Raw genomic sequence first — 25,168 nt, 5'->3', positions numbered from 1 at the left:
CATTTGAAATGTGAAGGACGTTAAGTTCCACCTGCTAGAGGGAAAAGTATCAAAGAGCTTGTGGCTGATTGTTGAAGTTACTGTAGTAATTAAGAAATATTTCGGGAAGGTGCTCTAAGGATGTGTAGGTAGCCTTTTTCTTTCAAGTTTTGCCCAGTAATTTTAGCATTCGTCAGTGGGGCATTGTTTGCACCAGTGATTGCTGGGGTGTTCTAATGGTGACTTTCTAGTTCTCTCATACCTTCTACATATATTAATTGGATTTTTCTGTACAAATGTGTTCTTTTTCACTCATTTATTTTTTCAGTTGTTTATGTGCATGTGGATTCATGGATTTTTATTTTGGTCTTTGGGTTATAAATTAATATTATTAATGTTAGTAACTCCTTGTTTTGTTGCTCAGATTCTAGCTTTGGCCACTGGGAACTCATTTAGGCTGCTTCCTGCACCTTTTCAACATGACCCATCCTTTGTTTTTTTAATCTCTTTCTAACCAGCAAGGTGTGCCAGGTTCATCTTGTATTTTTCCTTTCTTAGGCCTAGAATCAGCCATGTCGCCAAGAAACTCTGGCTCCCTTTTATTGGAATCACAGCAAAATTTTATTCTATTTCAGAAAGTAATGTCTTTATGTGGATTTTTACAAAGTGTCAGTATTGGCTTGTGTCAGATTTTTCTTATGGTTTCTGAACCACATTTATTCACTCAGCAAACTTTTGAAAAATGTTCATATGCCAACATTTTTAGTACGAATCCAGGGTCAAATAAGACATGGTCATTGATGCCAAGGAGTCTAGATGTGAGAAAGCTGATCTTTTTTTCCCCTCCAACATACATTGAGGGCCTGTTATGTGCCAGGTACTGTACTACAAGTGAACAGGAAGTAATAAGAACTGGAGGAGGATGGCGTCGGTTGTTTTTAGGAACACATGGGAGGGATACTTAAGCCTGAATTGGGCCAGATGGAGTGTGGAACAAGTCTTGAAAATGACTAGATCTTAAGTGTGAAATTGAGTGGAGAGGAGGGGAAGAGTAGGGGAGAGAAGCTATTCCAGGAGGAGGCATAGCGTTGTCAAGACCACCGGGGATGATGAAGTGTGAGGTAGGTCTAGAGGTCCATATGTGGGTGGTGGTGTTGGGGGAGATGGGGGAAGTGGTGGCAGGATGCAGATCGTGAAATTCCTGTGGGCAAGCCAAGCTTTGAAGAGTTGAGGGACATTTTTAAGGAGTTTGTGTTGGAGGGTAATGTGGTCAGATCGTCCTGCTGGCACCTTGGTGGATGTGTTGGCTTTCTTGAGGCTCTTGCCGTGATAGAGGTGTGAAGTGCAAGTCTTAACTAAGAACTGTGTTAGCAGTTCTCAGACGTCAGTATGGATCACCTGGAGAACTTGTTAAAACATGTTCTAACATCACTCAGCCCCACCCCCAGAGTTTCTACTGTCTGTCTGGGGTGGGGCTCAGAATCTGCATTTCCTTGGACAAAGCAGTGCTGAATATTTTCTGTTCAGTTGTAACAACTTCAGTCCAAACTATTGATACTTTTTAAAGATTAAAAACAACAAAATTTTAATCTGGACTCAGACACTTTTGGGGGGGAATCTATGGTCATTATATATTTTACATGTTTATAGAAGTATGTCTATATAGTAAGTGAAGCTGATAACTACTTTGAAAATGGTTTTATTGAGTAATTTATTCACAATGTTCAAAATTCAGAAGTGTTCTTTCTCTTCCTGTTTCCCAACCCCCCTAGCTACCAATTACTTTCCTGGAACCAAACAGGGATATCAGTTTCCTCCCTATCCTTCCAGAGAAATACTATATATAAAAAAACCAATGCATGTATAATTTACACTTCCTCAGTATTGTTTATAGCATTTTAGTCATTCTACTGTATTTTACTTTTTTTCACTGATGTATTTTAGATCTCATATCAACACCTAAAGAGCTCGCCTTCCCCTTTTTAATGGTGGTAAGGTGTTTTATTGTATGAATATACCGTAATATATTCAACTTGTTTGCCCAGTTGATGGATATTTAGGTTACTTCAGTTAGCTGCTATTACAGACAGTGTTGCAGTGAATAACCTTGTTGTGTATAGCCTGTATGTGCAAGGGTATTCGTATGGTGAACTACTTGAATTGGAACTGCTGAGTCACAAGCTGTGCCTGTGTGTGTATGTACTCAGTCGCGGCTGACTCTGCGACCCCAGGGACTGTAGCCTGCCAGGCTCCTCTGTCCATGGGGTTTTCCCGGCAGCAATACTGGAGTGGGTTGCCATTTCCTCCTCCAGGGGATCTTCCCGACCCAGGGATTGAACCCCCATCTTCTACTTGGCAAGCAGATTCTTTACCACTGAGCCACTGTAAAGCAAGTGGTGTAGTTGCTGCTGGACTGACTCCAGAGGCTGCCCCTGTTCATACCACACTGATCCCAATGTGCGTAACTGCTCACACTCTTGCCAACATAGTGTTAACCAAATAAAACAGTTTCGCTTTTTGCTTATGTGATAGTAAAGATGATATCTAATGTTTTTAAATGAGTTTGAGCATCTTTTTATATATTTTGGTCATTTCTTTCAGTGAACTATCATTGTATTTTGGACTCTTTCACCATTTTTTTGTTGTTGTTCGTTGTGGTATAACTTGTGTAAGGTACAGTACACACATTTTAAACTTAGTGAACTTTATTTTATTGAGGTGTAATTTCCTGTAAAATGAACAGATCTTAAGTGTACAGTTTTGATGAATTCTGACATTTTTATGTGACTATATAACCAAGCCATCCTAGATTTAGAGCTTTTCCACTGCCCAGAAATAAATTCCTTCAGGCTTCCTTTCCATTCCCTTTTCCTTTCTCCTTACCTCAGGCAGTCACTTTGTGATTTCTTACCATCAATTAGTTGTGTCTGTTAATTTTTAACATATTGTAAACTCATGTAACTATCACAGTCAAGACAGAGAACATTTCTTGGCTTGCAGTAGGTTCTCCTGTACTCCCCCTGCAGTCTTCCCAGGAAAGGTAACCACTACAATGACCTGGGTCAACTGTAGATACATTTAGTAAGCTTGTAAGTCATCACTCTGTTGTGTTAGTGTTTTGTTTTTTCTCATTGCTGTGTATGGGAATATAACACCATTATTTTATTGTGGATTGACAGATACTTGGTTTTTTCAGCTTTGGGCTGTTTGAATAAAACTGCAGCGAATATTTATATATCTGTATTTTGGCAGATCTAAGAACTTACATCTTTATAGTATGTTAGAAATGGACTAAGTGGGCTATAAGTTAGTTATAGATATATGTCTGTTTAGTAGATACTGCCAAACAGCTACCCAATATTTCCACAATGTTTGAGAGTTTGGTTGCCCATATCTTGGTCCTTGTAGTTTCAGCCATTCCAGTGGAATGGCATTGTGATTATAATCTGAATTTCTGTGTCAACAAATGATGTTGAATATCTCTTCATGTGTTCATTGTTGACATGTTTTTTAACTGGGTGATGGATCTTGGAATGATTTGTAGGAGTTATTTTTAATAGTGTATGTAATAAGCCCATTGTGATATAAGTTTGCAAATATGTTTTTTACTGGTTTGTCTTTTACTCGTGATTGCCTAGCAGAAATCACAGTGAGTAAACTTTAAATAAGTAAAGTAGACTTTATTTTGATCAAAATTTTCATTGTTTCAAAATTGCCTCCTAGTTTTGTGGTAAGCTTTTGAAAGTCTTGCTTCATTCTGAAGTCACCATATTTTAACAAACTTAATGTGTTCCTAAACGTATGATGTTTTGTTATTTTGTGCATGGGGGTCAGAAAGAGTTGGACACGACTGAGTGAGTGAGTGCACACACATGTTTTCCCATATGATAGGAAAAATGTTACTAAACTGGAACGATTTTTTTTACCTCATAGAATCTTTACCTTATTCTTTTAGTTTTGTGTTGTATGTACTACTCTTCCAGATAAATGAGAGGAAAATAGACATGAAATACATTGGTTAAAGTATTTCCCCAAATTTTTCACTTTTGGAGTAGGACTTCCGAGTTGCTTTTTGACTTACTACTGTGTTTCTCTATTGTCTTTTGTACTGGGAAGGGTGTTGGTGGGGAGATGGGAGGAGCATTTCTTAAAAGAATTAAAAAAAAACACAAAAAACAACCTAAAAGCCATTGAGGCTTCACTCTTAAGCAGACTTTGCAATTAGGTAGACCTAACTTCCAGGTGGCGCAGTAGTTGAGAACCCTCCTGCCAATGTAGTAGACACAAGAGACTTGAGTTGGATCCCTGGGTCAGGAAGATCCCCTGGAGGAGGAAATGGCTCCTCCAGTATATTTGCCTGGCAATTTCCATGGACAGAGGAGTTTGGGGGCTGCTGTCCATGGGGTTGCATGGATGTGACTGAGCACGTCATGCAGACCTAGTTTATTTTTTTTATTCTAACTTTATGAACCTTGATAAACTTTTCTTATTGTCCAGCTTCTGTACCTCTTTGTCTTAATTCTGATTTCTAGGATGTAAAAGAGTGGCCAGCTAATGTTTCAGCTTCCCAAGTTGCTAACCTCCATTCTGCAAATGTTGATGCTGGTTGTGTAATCACAAGCAAGGACAGGTATGGTGTGGTGTTAGCTGGCCAACACTAATTGTAAAAAAAAATATATATATATTTTAAGACTCTGTATCTTACACTTAATACAGTATGAAATCAGAGAAGTGCATTTTTCTCTACATTGATCAGTTTGAATTATTTTCTTCAGTTAAAGAAATCATAATGTCCTGTTCAGTAATTTTTTGTGTATATACATGAATATATAAACATATAGTTCAGAAAAGGCTAAAAAACAAACAGAAAAACAAAACAACAAGCAACAATAGCAACAACAAAACCACTCTCCTGTATATGTTGTTGAGCTATTTACTGCCTTTTGAATATTCACAGCCTTGGCCATTGCTGCCTGAGAGAATCAGTCTGGTGCTGGTGGCCGTTTTACAGTGATTATCTTTTATGTACATGTGTAGTGCTGAGGTCAGAGTTTCCGACTTGCATTTTACTAATTGAAAATGGAATTAACCTAAGAGGTTCATAAGGTACATAAAAATGTGAGGTAGATGCAGGGAATAATCTCTTTGCCTACTGCTTGCAGAAATCTCTGTTTAATAAGGGTTTTGGGAAAAAGAAAGCTTAAAGGGCACATAGACCAGCTAAAATAACCGCATGAAAAGTGAGAAAGGCGGGAACTGGCTTGGGTGTCTGAGATGATAGGTGGGCAGAACTATCAAAAAAACAGCAAAGCGTAACTTAGACAATAACAGAAGTGGAAAATTACAGTGTTAAACATTTATCAGATTTTAAAAACCAATTGTTTGTGTACATTTGTCTTTGTGTTGTGTACATTTATTTGTGTATAAAATTGTTGTTTAACTGGTTTTGACTGATAAGTACTTTATAATTTTTTACGTTTCTGGAGCGTCATAGACGTTAGGTTTGTCTTATGATTTGGGACTTTTGAGTTTAAAATTACAAAACCCAGTAACTGAGAGCTTGATGAAAAAGCTTGATTGGAAAGTATCTTGTGAAATTTGGTGTGAGGATATGTTGTGAAATTGAGAGCATAGTGAGGACTCAGTGGAGACTGTTGTGGACATTATATGGTTCTTCTTTCTCTCTGCAAACTAGGTACTTCTACTCACTTGGTCCACAAATCAGCAGAACAAAGCCTCCAGCAGCTCTTTAATTTATGTTATTTGACTAAGCTCCTAGAGAAAAGCACTCTTACTTTTGTACCTTCCCATTCCTGTTTTCTCTCTTCTCTTAGATTAAGTGAATCATGTGCAAACCTGATTCTCTAGCTATGCTCTTAACCACTACTTAAAGTTAGTAAGTGAAACTAGATCTAAACTATGAGATTAGGTACATGAACGTGGTGATATCAGTGACCTTGATGCGTTTATTATGCTTTTGAAAAAATTTATTTAAATTGAAGTGGTAAACAATCTGCCTGCAACTGCAGGAGATGCAAGAGACGCAGGTTCAATCCCTAAGTTGGGAAGATCCCCTGGAGTAGGAAATGGCAACCCACTCTAGTGTTCTTGCCTGGAAAATTCCATAGAGGAGCCTGGTGGGTTACAGTCCCTTGGGTTGCAGAGTCAGATATGACTGAGTGAACACCGGCACACCTGGTTGATTTACAGTGTTATGCTAATTTTTGCTTTACAGCAGAGTGACTTAGTTGAAAATTTTAAACTTGCTAAATTTACCATGGTAAAGTATGTGAAATTTTACTGAAACTTTGAGTCCTTATAAAGATGTAGTGTCTAGCTTGTCTTGAAAACGTAAAGGGTCATGATCAATCTTTGCCAAAGCCCCATGCACTAGGTGGCTGCAGTAGTGTTTTTGCTTAGAGAGGCCTTTCTTGGTATCATAGGAACTAGTGCTTTTTTTTTAGGCATTACTACTGATTATAATTATACATTTATTTGGGTGACTTTTTTCCCTCTATTCTTTTCCCACTAGACTATTAAGAGCTTATACACCTTTAATGCCTGGAAGGGTTATTGTAAATGTTTATTTTAAGAAAGAAGAGAGACTGGATATAAACTCATGCTACTAAAAAATGTGGTGAGAATTTTACATCTTTGTGTTTTCAAGTAATTTTGATCAGACTTGTCATTTATATGTGTGTAAATATATATTGACTCTTATATGGTTTTTCTTTTTAATAAATCATGCAATTCTCATAACAGTGTTGAGAGTGCTCTATTTTAAAATAAAGGGTCCTTATTTCAAAGTGATGCTTTAAATTGTGCTGTAAGTGGTAATTTACTTACCATTTTGGAGGGAATCTTTTTAGCATTAAAGAATTGATATAATTTCAAGAAGCTTGTTCATTCAGTTTTGGAAGTGAGCTATTTAATTTCCTTAGCAGCAAGAATCAGGCCCAGCATTTTAAACCCATGATGGAAAAGGATTTCTTTTCTTCTCCCATTGAGAAAATTTATCTGGTGCCACATAGGTAAAAAACCTACAAAACAAAAAAACTCTTGTCACTCCAGGAATTTAAAAAGAATTCTTCCTGTTATTTTTACATTTTAGAACAGGAGGTCTAAAACTCTAAAAGTGTATTTCTACATTGAGGCTTTTTGAATGCTGATGAGTTTTTAATTTTTTTTTTTATAGCTTTAGTTTTGGAGGTGAGGAGAGATGTCTTTTTAGTGCTAGCCTCAGCAGTTTAAATGTGGCCTATAGGATGGGTATACCTGTTTGTTTGAGTTATATTGTGTGTGTGTAGAAGAGTACTTGTTTTGTATTACTGCAAGTAGTTGACTAATTTTCTGGGTTTATATAACCTTACGGTTGTTAGTGGTTGTCTAGTGGTGCCACAGGTGATTGCCCACTCACAGCCACACCCAGGTAGATTGGCTTCTGAGCTCCTCTGAATGACTACTTCTGAACTGTCTTCTGTCTAGAAGCAGTACCATATTAACCTGCAGGATTTTCATGTCTTACTATACAATACCAAATTGAGGGTTGTACCACTGCCATTGTTTTGTAGTCTTGTTCTAATTCCTGTATTTGAACTGGAATTTGCAACAGAGTTTTCTTTAGAAACAATGTTACAAGAGTGTTTATTAGTTCTCCAGTGGTAAATATTACTTGCTCCTTAGCCATATAGATCGTTTACTGAAAACTGCCACAGTGGGCACTTAAAGTATGTAAGAAAGATAGGTTGGAGTATGGAGGTTATGAACCAACTAAAACAGAATACTTACTAAAGATAGTATTTATGACTTAAAATAAGCGAGACATACTTGAGATATAATAAAAGGTACCCATTCGAAGTGTTCAATTCAATGAATTTCGACAAATAAGTCTACATGTATAACCACCCAGTTCAGGCCAATGCTCATGTTCATTATAGAGAAAGTTCTCTTGTTCCCAACTGTGGTCAGTCCTACTCTTCACCTATCTACCATCTAACCCTGCAGATTACTTTTGTTTCTTTTAAAGTTTTATATTAATTCCATTCTTTTCTATGGTAGGCATAATAAAGGCCCCTCCTCCAAGATGTCCATACTCTAATCTGCAGAACCTATGTATGTTTTACCTTATGTTCAGTTCAGTTGCTCAGTCATGTCCAACTCTTTGCAACCCCATGGACTGCAGCATGCCAGGCTTCCCTGTCCCTGACCAACTCCCAGAGCTTGCTCAAACTCATGTCCATTGAGTCAGTGATGCCATCCAGCCATCTCATCCTCTGTCATCCCCTTCTCCTGCCTTCAATCTTTCCCAGCATCAGTCTTTTCCAGTGAGTCAGTTCTTTGCATCAGGTGGCCAAAGTATTGGAATTTCACCTTCAGCATCAGTCCTTCCAATGAATATTCAGGACCAGTTTCCTTGAGGATTGACTGATTTGATCTCCTTACAGTCCGAGGGACTCTAAAGAGTCTTCTCTAACACCAGAGTTCAAAAGCATCAGTTCTTCGGCACTCAGCTTTCTTTATAGTCCAACTCTCACATCCATACATGAGTACTGGAAAAACCATAGCTTTGACTATATGAACTTTGTTGGCAAAGTAACGTCTCTGTGTTTTAATATGCTGTCTAGGTTGGTCATAGCTTTTCTTCCAAGGAGCAAGCATCTTTTAATTTCATGGCTGCAGTCACCATCTGCAGTGATTTTAGAGCCCCCCAAAATGAAGTCTCTCACTGTTTCTGTTGTTTCCCTATCTATTTGCCATGAAATGATGGGACCGGATGCCATGATCTTAGTTTTCTGAGTGTTGAGTTTTAAGCCAACTTTTTCACTCTCCTCTTTTGCTTTCATCAAGAGGCTCTTTAGTTCTTTGCTTTCTGCCATAAGGGTGGTGTCATCTGCATATCTGAGGTTATTGATATTTCTCCTGGCAGTCTTGATTCCAGCTTGTGCTTCATCCAGTCCAGCATTTCTCATGATGTGCTCTGCATATAAGTTAAATAAGCAGGGTGACAATATACAGCCTTGACATACTCCTTTTCCTATTTGGAACCTGAATGTTGTTCTATGTCCAGTTCTAACTGTTGCTTCTTGACCTGCATACAGATTTTTCAGGAGGCAGGTAAGGTGGTCTGGTATTTCCATCTTTTTAAGAATATTCCACAGTTTGTTGTGATCCACACAGTCAAAGTCTTTGGCATAGTAAACAAGGCAGAAATAGATGTTTTTTAGGAATTCTTGCTTTTTCTATGATCCAAAGGATGTTGGCAATTTGATCTCTGGTTCCTGTGTCTTTTTTAAATCCAGCTTGAACATCTGGAAGTTCACGGTTCACATACTGTTGAAGCCTGGCTTGGAGAATTTTGAACATTACTAGCGTGTGAGGTGAGTGCAACTGTGTGGTAGTTTGAACATTCCTTGTCATTGCCTTTCTTTGGGATTGGAATGAAAACTGACCTTTTCCAGTCCTGTGGCCACTGCTGAGTTTTCCAAATTTGCCGACATACTGAGCGCAGCACTTTCACAGCATCATCTTTTAGAATTTGAAATAGCTCAACTGGAATTGTATCACCTCCACCAGCTTTGTTTGTAGGGATGCTTCTTAAGGCCCACTTGACCTCACATTCCAGGATGTCTGGCTCTAGGTGAGTGAGAACACCATCGTGATTATCTGGGTCATGAAGATTTTTTTGTATAGTTCTTCTGTGTGTTCTTGCCACCTCTTAATATCTTCAGCTTCTGTTCGGTTCATACCATTTCTGTCCTTTATCAAGCCCATCTTTGCATGAAATGTTCCCTTGGTATCTCTAATTTTCTTGAAGAGATCGCTAGCCTTGTCTATTATGTTGTTTTCCTCTATTTCTTTGCAGTGATCACTGAGGAAGGCTTTCTTATCTCTCCTTGTTATTCTTTGGAACTCTGCATTCAGATGGGAATATCTTTCCTTTTCTCCTTTGCTTTTCCCTTCTCTTCTTTTCTCAGCTATCTATAAGGCCTCCTCAGACAACCATTTTGCATTTCTTTTTCTTGGGGATGGTCTTGATCACTGCCTCCTGTACAGTGTCATAAACCTCTGTCCATAGTTCTTCAAGCACTCTATCAGATCTAATTCCTTGAATCCCTTATGTAGCAAAAGGGATTTTGCAGATGTAATTAAATTTTGGGCCTTGAGAAGGGGAGACTATCCTGGATTATACAGGTGAACATAACCTCATTGCTTGAGTCCTTTAAAGCTGTAGTCTGAGAGGGGACTCCTGAAGGACTGTCAGAGATTGAGAAGTGGGCCTTGAGCCAACGAATGTAGGCTGCCTCTGAAAAGCTGGAAGGTCAAAGAGATGGCTCTCCCCCATAAGCCACTATAGAGGGATATGGCTCTGCTCTTAGGTCTTCATTCGAGTGCAGAGGCCTGTGTCAGACTTCTCACCTGCGGAACTGTAAGGTGATGCACTTGTATTGTTTTAAGCCGCTAGATTCAGGGTAGTTTGTTATAATAGCGATAGAGAGTGATACCGTTTTCTCTTGTGCCCTCCTTCCTGCCGTTTTAAGGTTCACCGTGCTGTTAGCTCTGTCAGTGATTAGTTCCTTTTCACATCTTAGTACCATTCCATTATGTGGGTGTATCACAATTTTTTCACCTGTTGATGAAACGTTTATATCGTGTTCGGTTTTGAATTATTAGAAGTAAAGCTACTGTGAATGAATATTTGTCTTTGTATGGACGTAATGTTTTTACTTTTTTCCACATAAGAGTGGGATTGCTAGGTCAAGTGATATGTGTATGTGTAATTTTACAAGAACTACTAAACTGTTTTCTAAAGTAGTTATTTCAGTTCACATTCCTGCCAACAGTTTCTCCACCCTGAAAGTTTTAACCTTTTTAATCTTAGCCATTCTAGTAAATATTTTATAGTATCTCCTTGTGTATTTATTTCATTGATGACATTCATGTATCTTTTGTGAACTCTTTAAATATTTTGCTAATTATTTGTTGGGTTGTATGTTTTCATAAAATTGTTATAGTTTTCTTTATATACTGTGGATTTAAGTCCTTTGTCAGAAGTACATAGAATACTTTTTCCAGTAATATGGCTTGCTGTGACATTCATTTCACGTTCTTTTTAAGAGTCAAAGTTTTATATTTTGGTTGTTTGCTTAGTCACTAAGTCGTGTCTGACTCTTTGTGATCCCGTGGACTGCAGCCTGCCAGGCTCCTCTGTCCATGGGATTTCCCAGGCAAGAACACTGGAGTGGGTTGCCATTTCCTTCTCCATTTGGTCATTTGAGTTCAGTTCAGTTGCTCAGTCTTGTCTGACTCTTTGCGATCATATGGACTGTAGCACGCCAGGCCTCCCTGTCCATCACCAACTCCCGGAGTTTACTCAAACTCCTGTCCATTGAGTCGGTGATGCCATCCAACCATCTCATCCTCTGTCATCCCCTTCTCTTCCCACCTTCAATCTTTAGATAATAAATTTTTTGTTTTATGATTTTATGATTTGTGCTTTTTATATCCTAAGAAAATTTACCCTATGATGTCTTTTAGAAGTTTGAGTTTTAAGTTATATGTGTAGGTCTGGGATCAAACATTAAATTACTTTGATTTAAGTTTTGTGTCTAGTATGAGGTAAACTCATTCTCCCCCCTGCCTCCCCACCATGTGAATACCCAGTTTTTTTCAGTACCATTTGTTGAAAAAGACTATCCTTTGTCAAAAACCATCTTTGGGGAGGGTTGATTTCTTAAGATTTTCTATGTACCTGATCATACTGACAGTGAATACAGATAATTCATTCTTTCTCATTTGTATTTTTTTCATTTCTTACTTTATTTCAACTGGCTAGGACCTCCAGTACGTATTACAGTTGGTGATACAGGACATTCATGCTTTATTCTCAAATGTGAGGACAAAGCATTCTGTCTTTCTTTATTGAGTATGGTGTTAGCTGCAAGTTTTTCATTGAAACTCTTTATCAGACTGAGTATGTTTTCTTCTGTTCATAGCTTGCTAAGAGTATTTATTGTGAATGGGTGTTGAATTTTTTCACAGGTTTTTGCTGCATCTACTGAGACAATCATATATGTTTCCTCCTTTATTATTTAGCACTTTGAAGTGAGAAGTTGTCTTTGCTTGCATCCAGAGTCATGATGTACGATCCTTTTTTTATATTGTTGATTTGATTTCCTGATACTTTATGAAGACTTTTTTTCATATGTGTTCACAAGGGGCATTGATTTATAGTTTTTGTTTATTTGCTTCTTTCTCTCTTTGTCTGGTTTTGGTAATGTTGGTGTAAAGCTCATTCCAGAAAATAAATTGAGAAATGTTTGCCTTCTCTGTTTTTTTTTGAAGACTGTAGATTTGGTATTTTCTCTGAACGTTTGATACAATTCACCAGAAAAGGCATCTGGGCCATTATCCATTTCTAGAGCTTTTTCATTATCCACAACACACACTGTACTCATTAAAATAATACCTCCTTATTCTTCTCTCAGCACCTGGTAGCCTCTGTTCTACTATTTATTTCTAAGAATTTGCCTATTCTAGGTATCTCATGTAAATTTGATCATAGCGTATTTGTCCTTTTGTGTATGGCTTATTTCACAGCATATATCAAATTTTCACTTCTTAAAAAATTCTCCCCAGTTTTATTGAAATATAATTGACAGTGCTGGCATGTATGCTGAGTCACTTCAGTTGTGTTCCGACTCTTTGCCATCTTATGGATTGTTGTCTGCAGGCCCCTTTGTCCATGGGCTTCTCCAGGGAAGAATACCAGAGTGGGTTGTCATGCCCTCCTCCAGGGATCTTGCTCACCCAGGGATCAAACCCACATCTCTTTATGTCTCCTTCATTGGCAGGCAGGTTCTTTACCACCTCTGGAGAAGGGAATGGCAACCTACTCCAGTATTCTTGCCTGCAGAATTCCATGGACAGAGGAGCTTGGTGGGCTGTAGTTCATGGGGTCACAAAAGTCAGACATGACTGAGTGAATAACGCTATAATTGAACACTGTAAATTTAAGGTGTATAACATAATGATTTGGTGTATGTTGGATGGCATCACCAACTTGATGGAAATGAGTTTGAGCAAGCTCCAGGAGTTGGTGATGTACAGGGCAGCCTGGTGTGCAGCAGTCCATGGGGTCACAAAGAGTCGGACACAACTGAGCGACTGAACTGGTAATGTATATATTGTGAAATGATTACTACAATAAGTTTAGTTAACATTTATGTCTTCACACAGTTTATTTTCTTTCCTTGTGATGAAAACTTTTAAGATTATCTTCTTAGCAGCTTTCAAATATACACTGTAGTGTTATTGACTATAATCATCATGTTCTGTCCCCAGAACTTACTTTATCTTATAGCTGGAAGCTTGTACCTATGGCTACCAGTGAAAAAGGAATTTATTTCTTTATGACTGAATACTATTCTTTTGTGTATGTTTATACTACGTTTTGTTTATCTATTCATTTATTGATGAACACTTGGGTGGTTTCCTCCTGTTGGTTAATGTGGGTATAGTATATAATTCGGAGAAGGCAATGGTGCCCCACTCCAGTACTCTTGCCTGGAAAATCCCATGGACGGAGGAGCCTGGTAGGCTGCAGTCCATGGGGTCGCTAAGAGTTGGACACGACTGAGTGACTTCACTTTCACTTTTCCCTTTCATGCACTGGAGAAGGAAATGGCAACCCACTCCAGTATTCTTGCCTGGAGAATCCCAGGGACGGTGGAACCTGGTGGGCTGCCGTCTATGGGGTCGCACAGAGTCGGACACGACTGAAGTGACTTAGCAGCAGCAGTAGCAGTATATAATTCTCTGAATATTGGTATATAAATATCTGAGTCACTGATTTCAATTCTTTTTGAGTAGATATCCAGAATCGCTGGATCGAGTGGTAATTCTGTATTTTGAGGCGCTCCATATTGTTTCCTCATTGGCTGTACCTTTTTTTTTTTTGGCTGCACCACGCAGCATTTAGGATCCTGGTTCCCCTGCCAGGGATGAACCCATGCCCCCTGCACTGGAAGTGCTGGGTCTTAACTACTAGACCATCAGAAAGTCCTGGCTGTACCGTTTTATATTCTTAGTGTTCAAGAGTTCCACCTTATCCAAACCCTTTCCAACACTTGTTATTTTCTGGCTTTTTTTTAAAAAAAACAAACATTTTTAATTGTGGCATGGTCAATACAACAAAGATTTTACCATCGTAACCATTTTATGTATACCTTTCAGTTGTGTTAAGTACACTGTTCAGTCTGAGGAACTCTTTTCATTGTTTGAAACTTTAAGCTTCTACCCATTAAACAACTCACTAACCTCAGGCCCTTTTCCCACTTCAGTCCCCCACACCCACTTGTCTTTGTGGATTTGAGTAGTCTAGATAGCTCATGAGTGGCATCATACGGTATTTGTCTTTTTGAAACTGGCTTCTTTCATTTAGCAGAATGGAAGGAAATGGCAACCCACTCCAGTACTCTTGCCTGAAAAATCCCATGGACGGAGGAGCCTGGTCGGCTACAGACCATGGGGTCACAGAGTCGGACACGACTGAGTGACTTCACTTTCCCCAGGGTTAATATGCATAATAGTATGTGTCAGAATTTCCTTCCTTTTTGAGATTGAACAGTACTCCATTGTATGTAGACCACAATTTGTTTATCCATTTGTCCCTTTGATGGACGCTTGTGTTGCTTCCATCTTTTGGTTATTGTGAACTGTGTGCTGTTAGGAACATGGATGTGCAAATATGTCTTAGAGACCTTGCTTTCACATGTGGGTATATGCCTAGAAGTGGAATTATAGGGTCATACAGTAATTAAATTTTAAGTTTTTGAGGAACTGCCATACTGTTTGCCATAGAAACCGCACCATTTTACATACTCTCCAGCAGTGTACAAAGTTTTTGATTTTTCCATTTCCTTGCCAACACACATTTTCTGTGGGTATGGATTTTTTAAAAATTAGTAATACTAATGTATATCATTGTTTTGATGTGCAATTCCCTAGTGATCAGAGATGTTGAACATCTTTTCATATGTTTGTTCACCATTTGTGTGTCTTATTTGGAGTAATGTTTGTTAAATCCTTTGCTTACTTTACAATGAGATTTTAAAAATTATTGTTGAATGGTAGGAGTTCTTTATATGTTACAGATACTAATCGCAGATGTATAACTTGCAGATGTTTTTTACGTTCCCTAGGTTGCCTTTTAACTGTTGGTTGTGTACTCTGATGCACAGACTTGTTTTCTGTGTACTTGGTAGTAGCCATCCTAATGGGCCTGAGGTGGTGTCTCACTATGGTATTTGACTTGGAATAGCCAAATGCCAAATGACATTGAGCATCTTTTCATGTGCTTATTGGCCATTTGTCTGTCATCTTTGGCAAAGCTTAAGATTTTAACAAGTATTTTTGTTCAGTAGCTTCATTACTACGTCCATTACTTTTTCTGTTATTTGTATTATATATTAGTTTTAAATAAAAAATTTTTTAACATTATCCTTTTCATTCTTCTATGCCCCTCTGATTATTTTTCAAGCAGTGTTTTATGATATTCTGAGTAAGGTGTGTGCTTGGTTGGTGAAAAATTTCTCTATTTTATTAAATCTTGACCTTGCCATTATTCACATGTGCACTACTCAGCAGATCAGTTTACCTTCTCTGGGTCCATAGATGGTAATAAGTTACATATGCTGGTTGCAAACCAGTCTTCAGGCAGGGTAGAATGTGAGAACAGGAATAAGAATGTGAGAACAGGAATTGTGAAGAGCAAGAGCTAAACAGACTTGGAGGAAAGCTGTGTGGCAAACAGAAAAAGAACAGGGGGAGATGGAAGCAATATTAGTTCATTTAGGGAGCAAAGTAAATTGCATATCAAACTCGGAGGAAGCTCTATGAATGAGGAATAGAGAGATCTACATAGAAATAGAGAGATAGAAAAAGATAGAAATAGATAGAACTTGGGGCCAACATTGCCTGAGTAGGTAAGGGAAATAAATATGGAGTAGAGTGGGGCTCAAATTAGTTAATTCTTTGGCTCTGGAGAAACAAGAGCAAGAAGGATAGTGGTCTGGGAGTGAAAAGTAAGGTTCATAATTCACAGTGAGTAATAGCAACTGATTCCCTGATAGCTCAGTTGGTAAAGAATCAGCCTGCAATGCAGGAGACCCCTGTTCAATCCCTGTGTCGGGAAGATCTGCTGGAGAAGGGATAGGCTACCCACACCAGTATTCTTGGGCTTCCCTTGTGGCTCAGCTGGTCAAGAATTGGTCTGCAATGCGGGAGACGTGGGTTCGATCCCTGGGTTGGGAAGACCCCCTGGAGAAAGGAAAGGCTACCCACTCCAGTATTCTGGCCTAGAGAATTCCATGGACTATATATAGTCCATGGGGTCGCAAAGAGTTGGACACCACTGAGCAACTTTCATTTTCACATAGCAACTGAAAAGAAAAGTATGACTGCTGGGAGCATCTTTGGAAGAAGTTTTGTAACACAGGCCAACTGAGTAATCTAACAAAATTTTTAATTTGCTGAAATTGTATTTAATTTATTCGTGTAAGTCCCTCACAGTTAACCATTTGAGTCAACTTGAAACCAATTGTGTTTAGCAGTATATAGGACAAAACAGTATTTAGGACTCTTATCTAGAGGGAAAACTCCCTTTACTCTTGATTGGTGAAAAATTATTCTGAGATTTCACCATAGGTGAGGGAATTGAAAACACCACAGGTGTTCTAGAGTGCAGCTAGTTTTCTCACTCAGCTTGTTTACTTTTATTATGTAAAACATCACCACCTATCACAATCTAAGGTAAGTGTTTTTTAAATATTTCTTTTGATACATACCAATAGAGTTACACCATATTGGGATGTTTATACATAAAAAATACTTGTTATGTAGAGATGGTGAAATCTGAAAATGTATGGCTGTACTGAGTCATGGATCCGTTTTTTTTGACCAGCTTTGAATTTTATATGGGCTTCGCTGGTGGGTCAGACAGTAAAAAAAGAATCTGCCTATAACATGGGTGACCTGGTTTCCCACCAGGGTTGGGAAGATCCCCTGGAGGAAGAAGTGGCAACCCACTCCAGTATTTTTGTCTGGAGAATCCCAAGGACAGAGGAGCCTGGCGGGCTGCAATCTATAGGTTGCAAAGAGTCAGACACGACTGAGCAACTAACCCTTGATTTTATTATATACCATGGTGACACCGGGCAAGTGACCCAACTTTCTCTTCACCAGAGCCACATTATTTGTAAAATAAAGAAGTTGAATGTCATGTTTAATCAGTATCATATCTGATTCTGTGATCGTTTCTTTTTTTTTCCTTTTAGTTGATTATTTTTTTGAGCTGTCTTCAAAACAAGTACATTATATATAACCTTATTCACTAGAGAGAATACATTTGAAGTTCTGAACAACAAGCTCATGTTCCAGACCTTTTTATCAGTGGTAGATTTGTATTCTATATTACATGGTGAGGTGAAATCTCAGATTCTCACAAGTTGTTCCAATTTGCGTCCTAATTTTTTTTTCCCATCGTTAAAAAAATAAGGTTTTTTTTTTTTGGTCCTGATTTTTAAATGAAGGTAAAGTATAAAACTTTGACGGTTTCTCATTTATGAGTAATTTCCTCGACTTCATTCTGAGCCTATTTGGATTTTGTTACAGAATCTTTAGATAACTGTTTTCTGTTAGTTGCCTTCTGCATGGCACTTGAGTAAAGGTTTAGACATGACTTACTCCTCACAGTAACTTCATTTTGGGGGCTGGAGATAGATAGAGTAAGGAATACCACCAGTGGATAGGAAATTTTTTTCTTTTTTCTGCATGCGTGCTCAGTTGTGTCTGACTCTTTTTGACCCCATAGACTGTAGCCCGCCAGGCTCCTCTGTCCATGGGGTTCTCCAGGCAAGAATACTGGAGTGGGTTGCCATTTCCTTCTCCAGGGGATCTTCCCCACCCAGGAATCAAACCTGTGTCTCCTTCATTAGTAGGTGAATTCTTTACTGGTGAGTCACCGGGAAGCCCTTCTTTTTTCTAAAAGGTTATTAAATTACATGACGGGAAAAATTTTTGAATCAGAGTACTTCAAAGAGACAAATAATATTCTTTTGCTAGGTAACTCAGTTCGTAGATGCTGAAAGCGAAAGAAAGGATCAGGAATGGGTCAATTTTCACTTTTTACTGATCTGGTGACTTTTGGGCTCTGGATTTTGGATGCAGAGAAGGTACCCTATTGTGAGCATTTCTTAGCAATTGTATGTTCCAGTCATCTACCTGTGAGTTTCCTGTTTGGGCTCATTTTGTGTAGTTTTAAGGAATTGAGTACTCTGTCTTCTGCAAAATGCCAACCCTTTTGACACTATACTTATTTGTTCCTTTTCTATAATCTTTGAATCCTATTCCCCCTCCGCCCCCAATAAAAACCTTAATACCAGCTATTTTTTAAAAAGACTCCCTTAAAAGCTGGCCTTTTCAGTTTCTAGAGAAAATGAATAGTCAGGTACATTTGGCTCTTGGTGACTTGGTATTATCCTGAAAATAACTCATTTTGACACAATATTTTAATTTGATGTGTTTGCCCTTGCTGTAGAAGCAGGAGAGTGACTGAAGAAAATTGGACTTTGTGGTTCACTTTTAACTATGGGCTAAATTGTGCAGTGTTTCATGTCTTCTATTCTCAAAGTAGGTAAGCAAGGACAATAGAAATACACATATACCTATTTTAATATGTTTACATTAGCATTTCCTCAGTTATTTTAGAAGAATTTTAGAGCAGAGGTCAACATACTGTTTCTGTAAAGAGCCAGGTAGTAAATATTTCAGGCAGCTACTGAAGTCTGTTTGTTGTAGTGGGAAGGCAGCCATAGACAATATGTAAATGAATGGGCATGGCTGTATTCCAATAAAATTTTATTTATGATAGACATTGAAATTTGAAGTTCATGTTATTTTTAATATACTCCCCCTCCTCCGTTTAAAAATGTGAAAATTATTCTTAGCTTATGGATTGTGAAAAAGCAGGTTGGATTTGGCCCATTAGCCATAGGTTGCCAACTCCTGCTTTAGAAGAATGTTGATAAATTTGTTTCAATCCCTGCCCTGTCCTATTTAAGTAATTAATTGTAGAATTTGTGTAATAGAACAAAGTCTAAGCTTTCAAATCTGAGAAATCCAATCTAAACCTTTAGTTTTCTTGTGTGTAAAATAGGAATGCTGCACTTACTGTAAATCATAGTCCTTTATACTAAGCAATAACTCACCCTGGCTATTGTAAGCAGAGTAGGGAATTATTAAAGAAATTCATAAAGCTACTCTGTGGGTAGCTCATAGAGTCATTGGGGAGTGCTAGAGATTGGACTTTAGTCCAAGCCTCAGGGAACATTTCCCAAAACCAAACTGCAGAACTTGGTTTGAGAAAGCTAATGTTGCTGAACTCGAAATGCCGGAGACTCAAGTTGATTGCAGATGCTACTGCTGTTGTGCTTTTTCAGTGGCAGAAACTCTATATTGTAACCACTGGAAAGTGACTAACATTGCTGCCACCACCATCAAAAGCCATATGTGGGGTTTGAGCAAAAATGGAAATTCTCCTTGTTACTTAATTCCAAATCAAAGTCTTTTGGAGATTTACGTAATACAGAATACCATGCTATGTCCATAACTAGAAAGGAGACTGGAAATTTTAAATTCTAATTTCTACATTAGAGATGACATGAGCTAATTAAAAATTACGTTAATACATTAGGCACTGGATCATAAAATTTGTAGAAATATCCACAAATTAAAGTCTGTTGAAATTTTTAGTGGTGATGAGTATGATGGATATCCACAGTAGTAGATACTTAACTGTAACTATTAGTATATATACCTCTTTTTGTACTTAGCCTTCAAACAACTATAATAAGCTCTCACCTAGAAACTATAATGTATGAGAGGTTTCTGTTCTAAGTTAGTATGTGTGTTGGTTTGTTGGAACCTAGAATATATTCAAAACTAAAAGGTTATAAATAATGGACCTGTTTCCAGGGTAGTCAGCATAAGATTGTTTACACCAGCCAAGTGTCTATTTCACAGAGATAAGTTCCTTCATGATGGAAAGATCCTGAGTGTTATCAGCTTGCTACCAGGTGGCTGTTTGTCCACAGTGTAATATGGTACAGTTTGGTGTGGAGGCGAGAGGGACTCAATTGCTGCTTATGGCAGATTATATTATTCTAAGCCGTTGGCTTCCTTTTTTATTGGGTTTCTCTTTACAGGGTCCCTACCTATGGGAGGGGTACTTCTCTTTATCATTGACATCAAGCTTGGCCATGGGATTTGACCAAAGTCAGTGGAAGATGGGAAGTGATATATGTCATGTCTAAGAAACTTTGGAAGTCATTGCATGAATTGACCTTTGCTCATTTTTCTCTGTCACGAGGAAAGCAGGTGCCAGATAAAGGCTTTTTCTTTTTCCAGGATTCCAGAATGAAGATGATACATGATACCTGTAATCAACCCAAAGTCAACATAACAAAAATGGGAAATATATTTTTGTTCTAGTAAACTGTGCGTGCCTATGTGCTCAGTTGTGACCCCATAGACTGTAGCCCGCCAGGCTCCTCTGTCCATGAAATTATCCAGGCAAGAATACTGGAATGGGTTGCCGTGCCCTTCTCCAGGGGATCGTCCTGACCCAAGGATTGAATTGGCAGGTGGATTCTTTGCCAACTGCACCACCTCATAAAACGGTAGTTCTCAGAGTGCTGTCTGTTGAGCCTGAGACCCTTTAAGGATCAAAGCTATTTTAATAATAATACCAAATTCCTTTTTTATTATGTTGACAGTTGCACTATGGTTCATAAGCAATGATGGGGAGAAAACTGCTGGTGCCTTAGCAAAAATCAGTGCAGTTGCTTCAAGCTGTGCTCTTTGTCACCATATATTTATAATAAACAAAAAATTATACTTGAGGATTAAACTTGTTAATTAAAAAAATCTTGATCTTGAGTATACATCTTTCTATAAGCCTTTTTGAATGAAGCAGAAAGTATTGATGAAGCACTTCTGCATGCTGAAGTATGTGTCACAGGGAAAAGCACTTGTGTGATTATTTGAATTATGAGCCAAACTAGCCTCTATGGAATATAATTTTCACTTGAAACAGTGATTCATGAGGGTTATTTTGACATGAGTGTTTGACATTTTGTCAATTGAAGTGACCCTTTACCTCAAGGAATGCAACTGGCAATATTTGTTGCCAGTGATAAAATCTGATAAGATTTCAAGTGTAAATTATCAGGCAGTGTGAGCTTGATAGGTTCCCAGTACTTAGGTTTTTTCTGATGAGCTTGGTAGTGATAGTGAAGGCAGTTTTTTAGAAATAATTAATACTGTATTATGAAATGCCAACTTTTGGGAGCTATACCAAACTCAGTGGACCAATATTTATAATTGACTTGATGTTACAAAATTATGCATAGGCAAAAGACTGACTCATGTTGCCATACTTATGGATTAATGTAACAGTATGAAAGTTAACTGATAAGATTAAAGATTCTATACTTAAATGAACCGTTTTTTTTTTTTAATTTTCTTATTGAAGTTTAGTTGATTTATAATGTTTTAGTTTCTTCAGTGAACCTTTAAGACACTGTTGTTGAGCTTTGAGATAGAATCAAAGAATAATACTCAAAGCTATTCAAAAAAGCCATCAAATATTCCCCCCTTTTCTAAATATATATCTGTAAGTTATTTTTCTGATATATTTCAACCAAAATAGCATTGCAACAGATATGTTAATCTGATATTTTATTAAGTCAGATCTTAAAGATTTTATTTTTTATTTAAATTTTTTTATTTTCTTTGGCTGTGCCACGTGGCATGTGGTACCAGATTCCTCAACTAGGGATTGAACCCATGTCCCCTGCATTGGACGCTTTGGGGTCTTAACCACTGGACCACCAGGAAAGGACAAAGAGATTTTAAAAATATAACTCTTCTTAAAATTTTACTGTTTTGTTTTTTGGAAGATGTAGTGTATTTTAAAATGTTTATTTGTGCTAACATGTAGTTGGTTTATTATTTTTAAAATGGATTAACAAATCTTTGAAGTCTCACCCATGGAGCATCAAGAACTGCCTGGGATCCTTTCCCAATTGGGACCCCAGATGTGCTGTGACATGGGACTTTGGATGTTGGTCAAAACCCAGTTTGGTGATATACTCTCGACTCTCTTTTTCTGTTTTCTTTTAATGTTAGTATATTGAAAGTAAACTAGATAATTCTCCAATAAATGTCTGTATTATTTATCTGTAAAAAAAAAATTTAATTTTTAATGTAATTAATATTGTTAGAGCCCATGTAAGCAGAAATTCTTTGAGAGTCTCGATTTTTAAGGGTATAAAGGAATATCAGCCCCAAATATTTTAAGAATCACTGTTGTAACTATTAAGATTTTCAGAATTGTTTGCTGTTAAATCATAACCTAGTGAAAGGTGGCACATTGTCAGGGTAGCTGAGTCAACCTTGTTGCGAAGCGCAAGTTCATACAATTTCTTGAGCCTCTTGTTTTATGACTGCAGCTGATTTTTGTGAGGTCACTGGTTAGGCATTGAAGTTGCTGGTGAAAGATATTGACCGACTTCCAAGGAATGGATTATCTTGCTGCACGATTCCACATGATTATGGAATCTTCCCTATGGTTGGGAATTTTTCATGAGCCTTTCCATGGAAGAGGAATGTTTTAACACTTGGTCAGTTCTGACAGTTCCATCCTTATATCTTGTCCTTAAATCACCGTCCATACCTGTGTCTTTTGAGAACCTGACCTGGAAATCTAGCCAAATTATTGCTTCCTCACTGTGTTTCCCGTTACTGACAATGTGGATCGTGAGATGTACTGCCCAGTAGGAGAACTTCCCTTTCCGACCTTCCTTAGCAGCTATTCCAGATGGGACAGTAGGATAGAAAGAGTTTTGTGGTGATACCAGCATGTTGTGCAGAGTCATTTATAATCCATGGTCAGATATTTTCTTTCTTAACCAGAAGAGAGAATCCCCTATGTAGCAGTAGGCCTTGTGAGGAGAAAGACTGTGGTGCATCAGGAATAGGCACACTGAAAATGTGAGCCATCTGCTCATGCTTCACAACCAGCCTGAATCCTGCTCAGTTTGTATCATAACACTTGATGATGAAGTGTGTTTCTGTCGCATCAGCTTTACTTGGAGGATCACATGATGACAATTCCTGACAGGCAGCTCAGGTTTTATAGTTACCTTTGGCTAGGTGTTCATTCTCCACAGTACAAAAGGTACAAGAATTATTTTCAAGAGAGTCTTAGTTTAATAAAGTATGACTTGGCCCCAAACTCTTAGGGGTCGTTGCTGTGATTCTCCTAAAGGATTTGCCAGTACCTCCTTATGGCATTCATCTGTTGACCCTTGGAGCACCATTGCCATCAGAGGGTCATTACGGTCAAGTGGCAGAGCTACTTGTACTGCAGCCCAGATTGACTCAGGCATTTTCTCTTGCTCTGGGATAAACTTAAAGCTGCTGCATTCCAGGTTATTCAGTAAATAGAGCAGCACGCACAAACAGGTATATGTTCTCAATATCCAGAGGTCTAGCACGCTTTCTGCTGCTTTTTTGTGGTAGTGGGTATTGACTTGCTTTTTATTTTGAAGGGTACATCCTGAATTGTCACTCTCCACCTGCTTCTAGAACTTCATACTGGTGTCAGGACCTTGTATTTTCTTGTGACTTATTTTCTGTCTTCTGGTATACCTGTCTTTTTAAGGCATCTAGAGCACAGCTGTTTCTTTTTCAAAAGGTTCTGTTGGCTTGAGTTTATCAGTATAGTGAGCCAGTGTGATGTTGAATGGTGTGGTGAGATAACTACAGTCTAAGAAAGTAGAAACTTGACTTAGCGAGGCAATATAGTGAACATGTACTGCTCTCCAAGTGAAATTCAAGCAAATTGTAGAGACAGAGACACCATTTGTCAGGACTGTAGCTTTATACCAGGCATTGCTGCACTAAAGAGATTTAATTTGAATTACCAACTTTGCTTGTAATCATTAAGGTTAAAACACTTTTCTTCTTTAAGAACTTTTGTATGTTTTGCATTAGCCAGACAGTTGTACGAAGTGAATATCTGCAAGGAGTTGCAACCCTTGTTGCTTTTGATTCTTGGATAATCCCACAGGAATGGCATTTTTGATTGGTGGGAGAGCTCCAGGGGTCTCTCTCTGGCCTTTCCTGGTACTATATTACCCCACTACTCCACCTGTCCTGGCATCAGTGTGGGCTTTTTTCAGTGGGTAGTCAGCCTGAGACTACACTTTTCAGCTGTATGTTCAGTTTCTGGAGAAATAACTATAAGATGGGAGGATTACTCCACTCTTTGATAAATGGACTTGGGTCTAAACTTTATATATTATTTGGCTTCATTCTAACACAGTGTCACAGTGGTGCTATCTGGGTCCTCAGGATTACTTTAAGAGTTAGATTTTATAGTCCTGAAAAGGCTGGAGTATTTTCCTTTCTAAGTGCATGGTTATTCTGATAAGTGGCTGTTGATCCTTTGTGGAAAGCCACGACGAAAATCACAGTGCTGGTGATGCAATCATGGAGCCGTTTTTGAAGGTTGCTTTGCCCTTATTTGAGGGGCTCTGGGTCTGGGAACTTTGAGAGTCTGTGGCTTATGTTCTGTTAGTCAGGACCAGCTGTATGCCATACCTGGAGTTGTTTGAGTAGATTCAGTTCAGTTCAGTCGCTCAGTCGTGTCCGACTCTTTGCGACCCCATGAACCGCAGCATGCCAGGCCTCCCTGTCCATCACCAACTCCCGGAGTCCACCCAAACCCATGTCCATCAAGTCGATGATGCCATCCAACCATCTCATCCTCTGTCGTCCCCTTCTCCTCCTGCCCCCAATCCTTCCTAGCATCAGGGTCTTTTCCAGTGAGTCAGCTCTTCGCATGAGGTAGCCAAAATATTGGAGTTTCAGCTTCAACATCAGTCCTTCCAATGAACACCCAGGACTGATCTCCTTCAGGAAGGACTGGTTGGATCTCCTTGCAGTCCAAGGGACTCTCAAGAGTCTTCTCCAACACCACAGTTCAAAAGCATCAATTCTTTGGTGCTCAGCTTTCTTCACCATCCAACTCTCACATCCATACATGACCACTGGAAAAACCATAGCC

General features: G+C 38.4%; 1 protein-coding gene across 15 annotated transcripts in view; it reads left to right on the top strand.

Moving 5' to 3' along the window:
• TBL1XR1 (TBL1X/Y related 1) overlaps positions 1–25,168 on the top strand; it is a 171,208-nt gene that overhangs the window by 18,118 nt on the left and 127,922 nt on the right. For 4 of the 15 annotated variants that reach the window (XM_081534050.1, XM_081533964.1, XM_081534015.1 and 1 more), the window contains exon 2: positions 9,279–9,356. The exons of 9 other annotated variants lie outside the window; for them this stretch is intronic. The gene's annotated coding sequence lies outside the window, so the exon portion shown is untranslated. Of the gene's footprint in view, positions 1–4,511; positions 4,610–6,511; positions 6,617–9,278; positions 9,357–25,168 lie in introns of all 15 variants that reach the window. 2 more of the 15 variants (XM_081533998.1, XM_081533988.1) reach the window with 2 other exon arrangements.

The sequence above is a fragment of the Giraffa tippelskirchi genome, chromosome 2 (assembly GCF_054371585.1).
Source record: "Giraffa tippelskirchi isolate mGirTip1 chromosome 2, T2T-mGirTip1v1.2.pri, whole genome shotgun sequence".
NCBI lineage: Eukaryota > Metazoa > Chordata > Mammalia > Artiodactyla > Giraffidae > Giraffa > Giraffa tippelskirchi.
The sequence above is the reverse complement of the archived record's forward strand: the minus strand, read 5'-3'. Positions and strand labels throughout refer to the sequence as shown.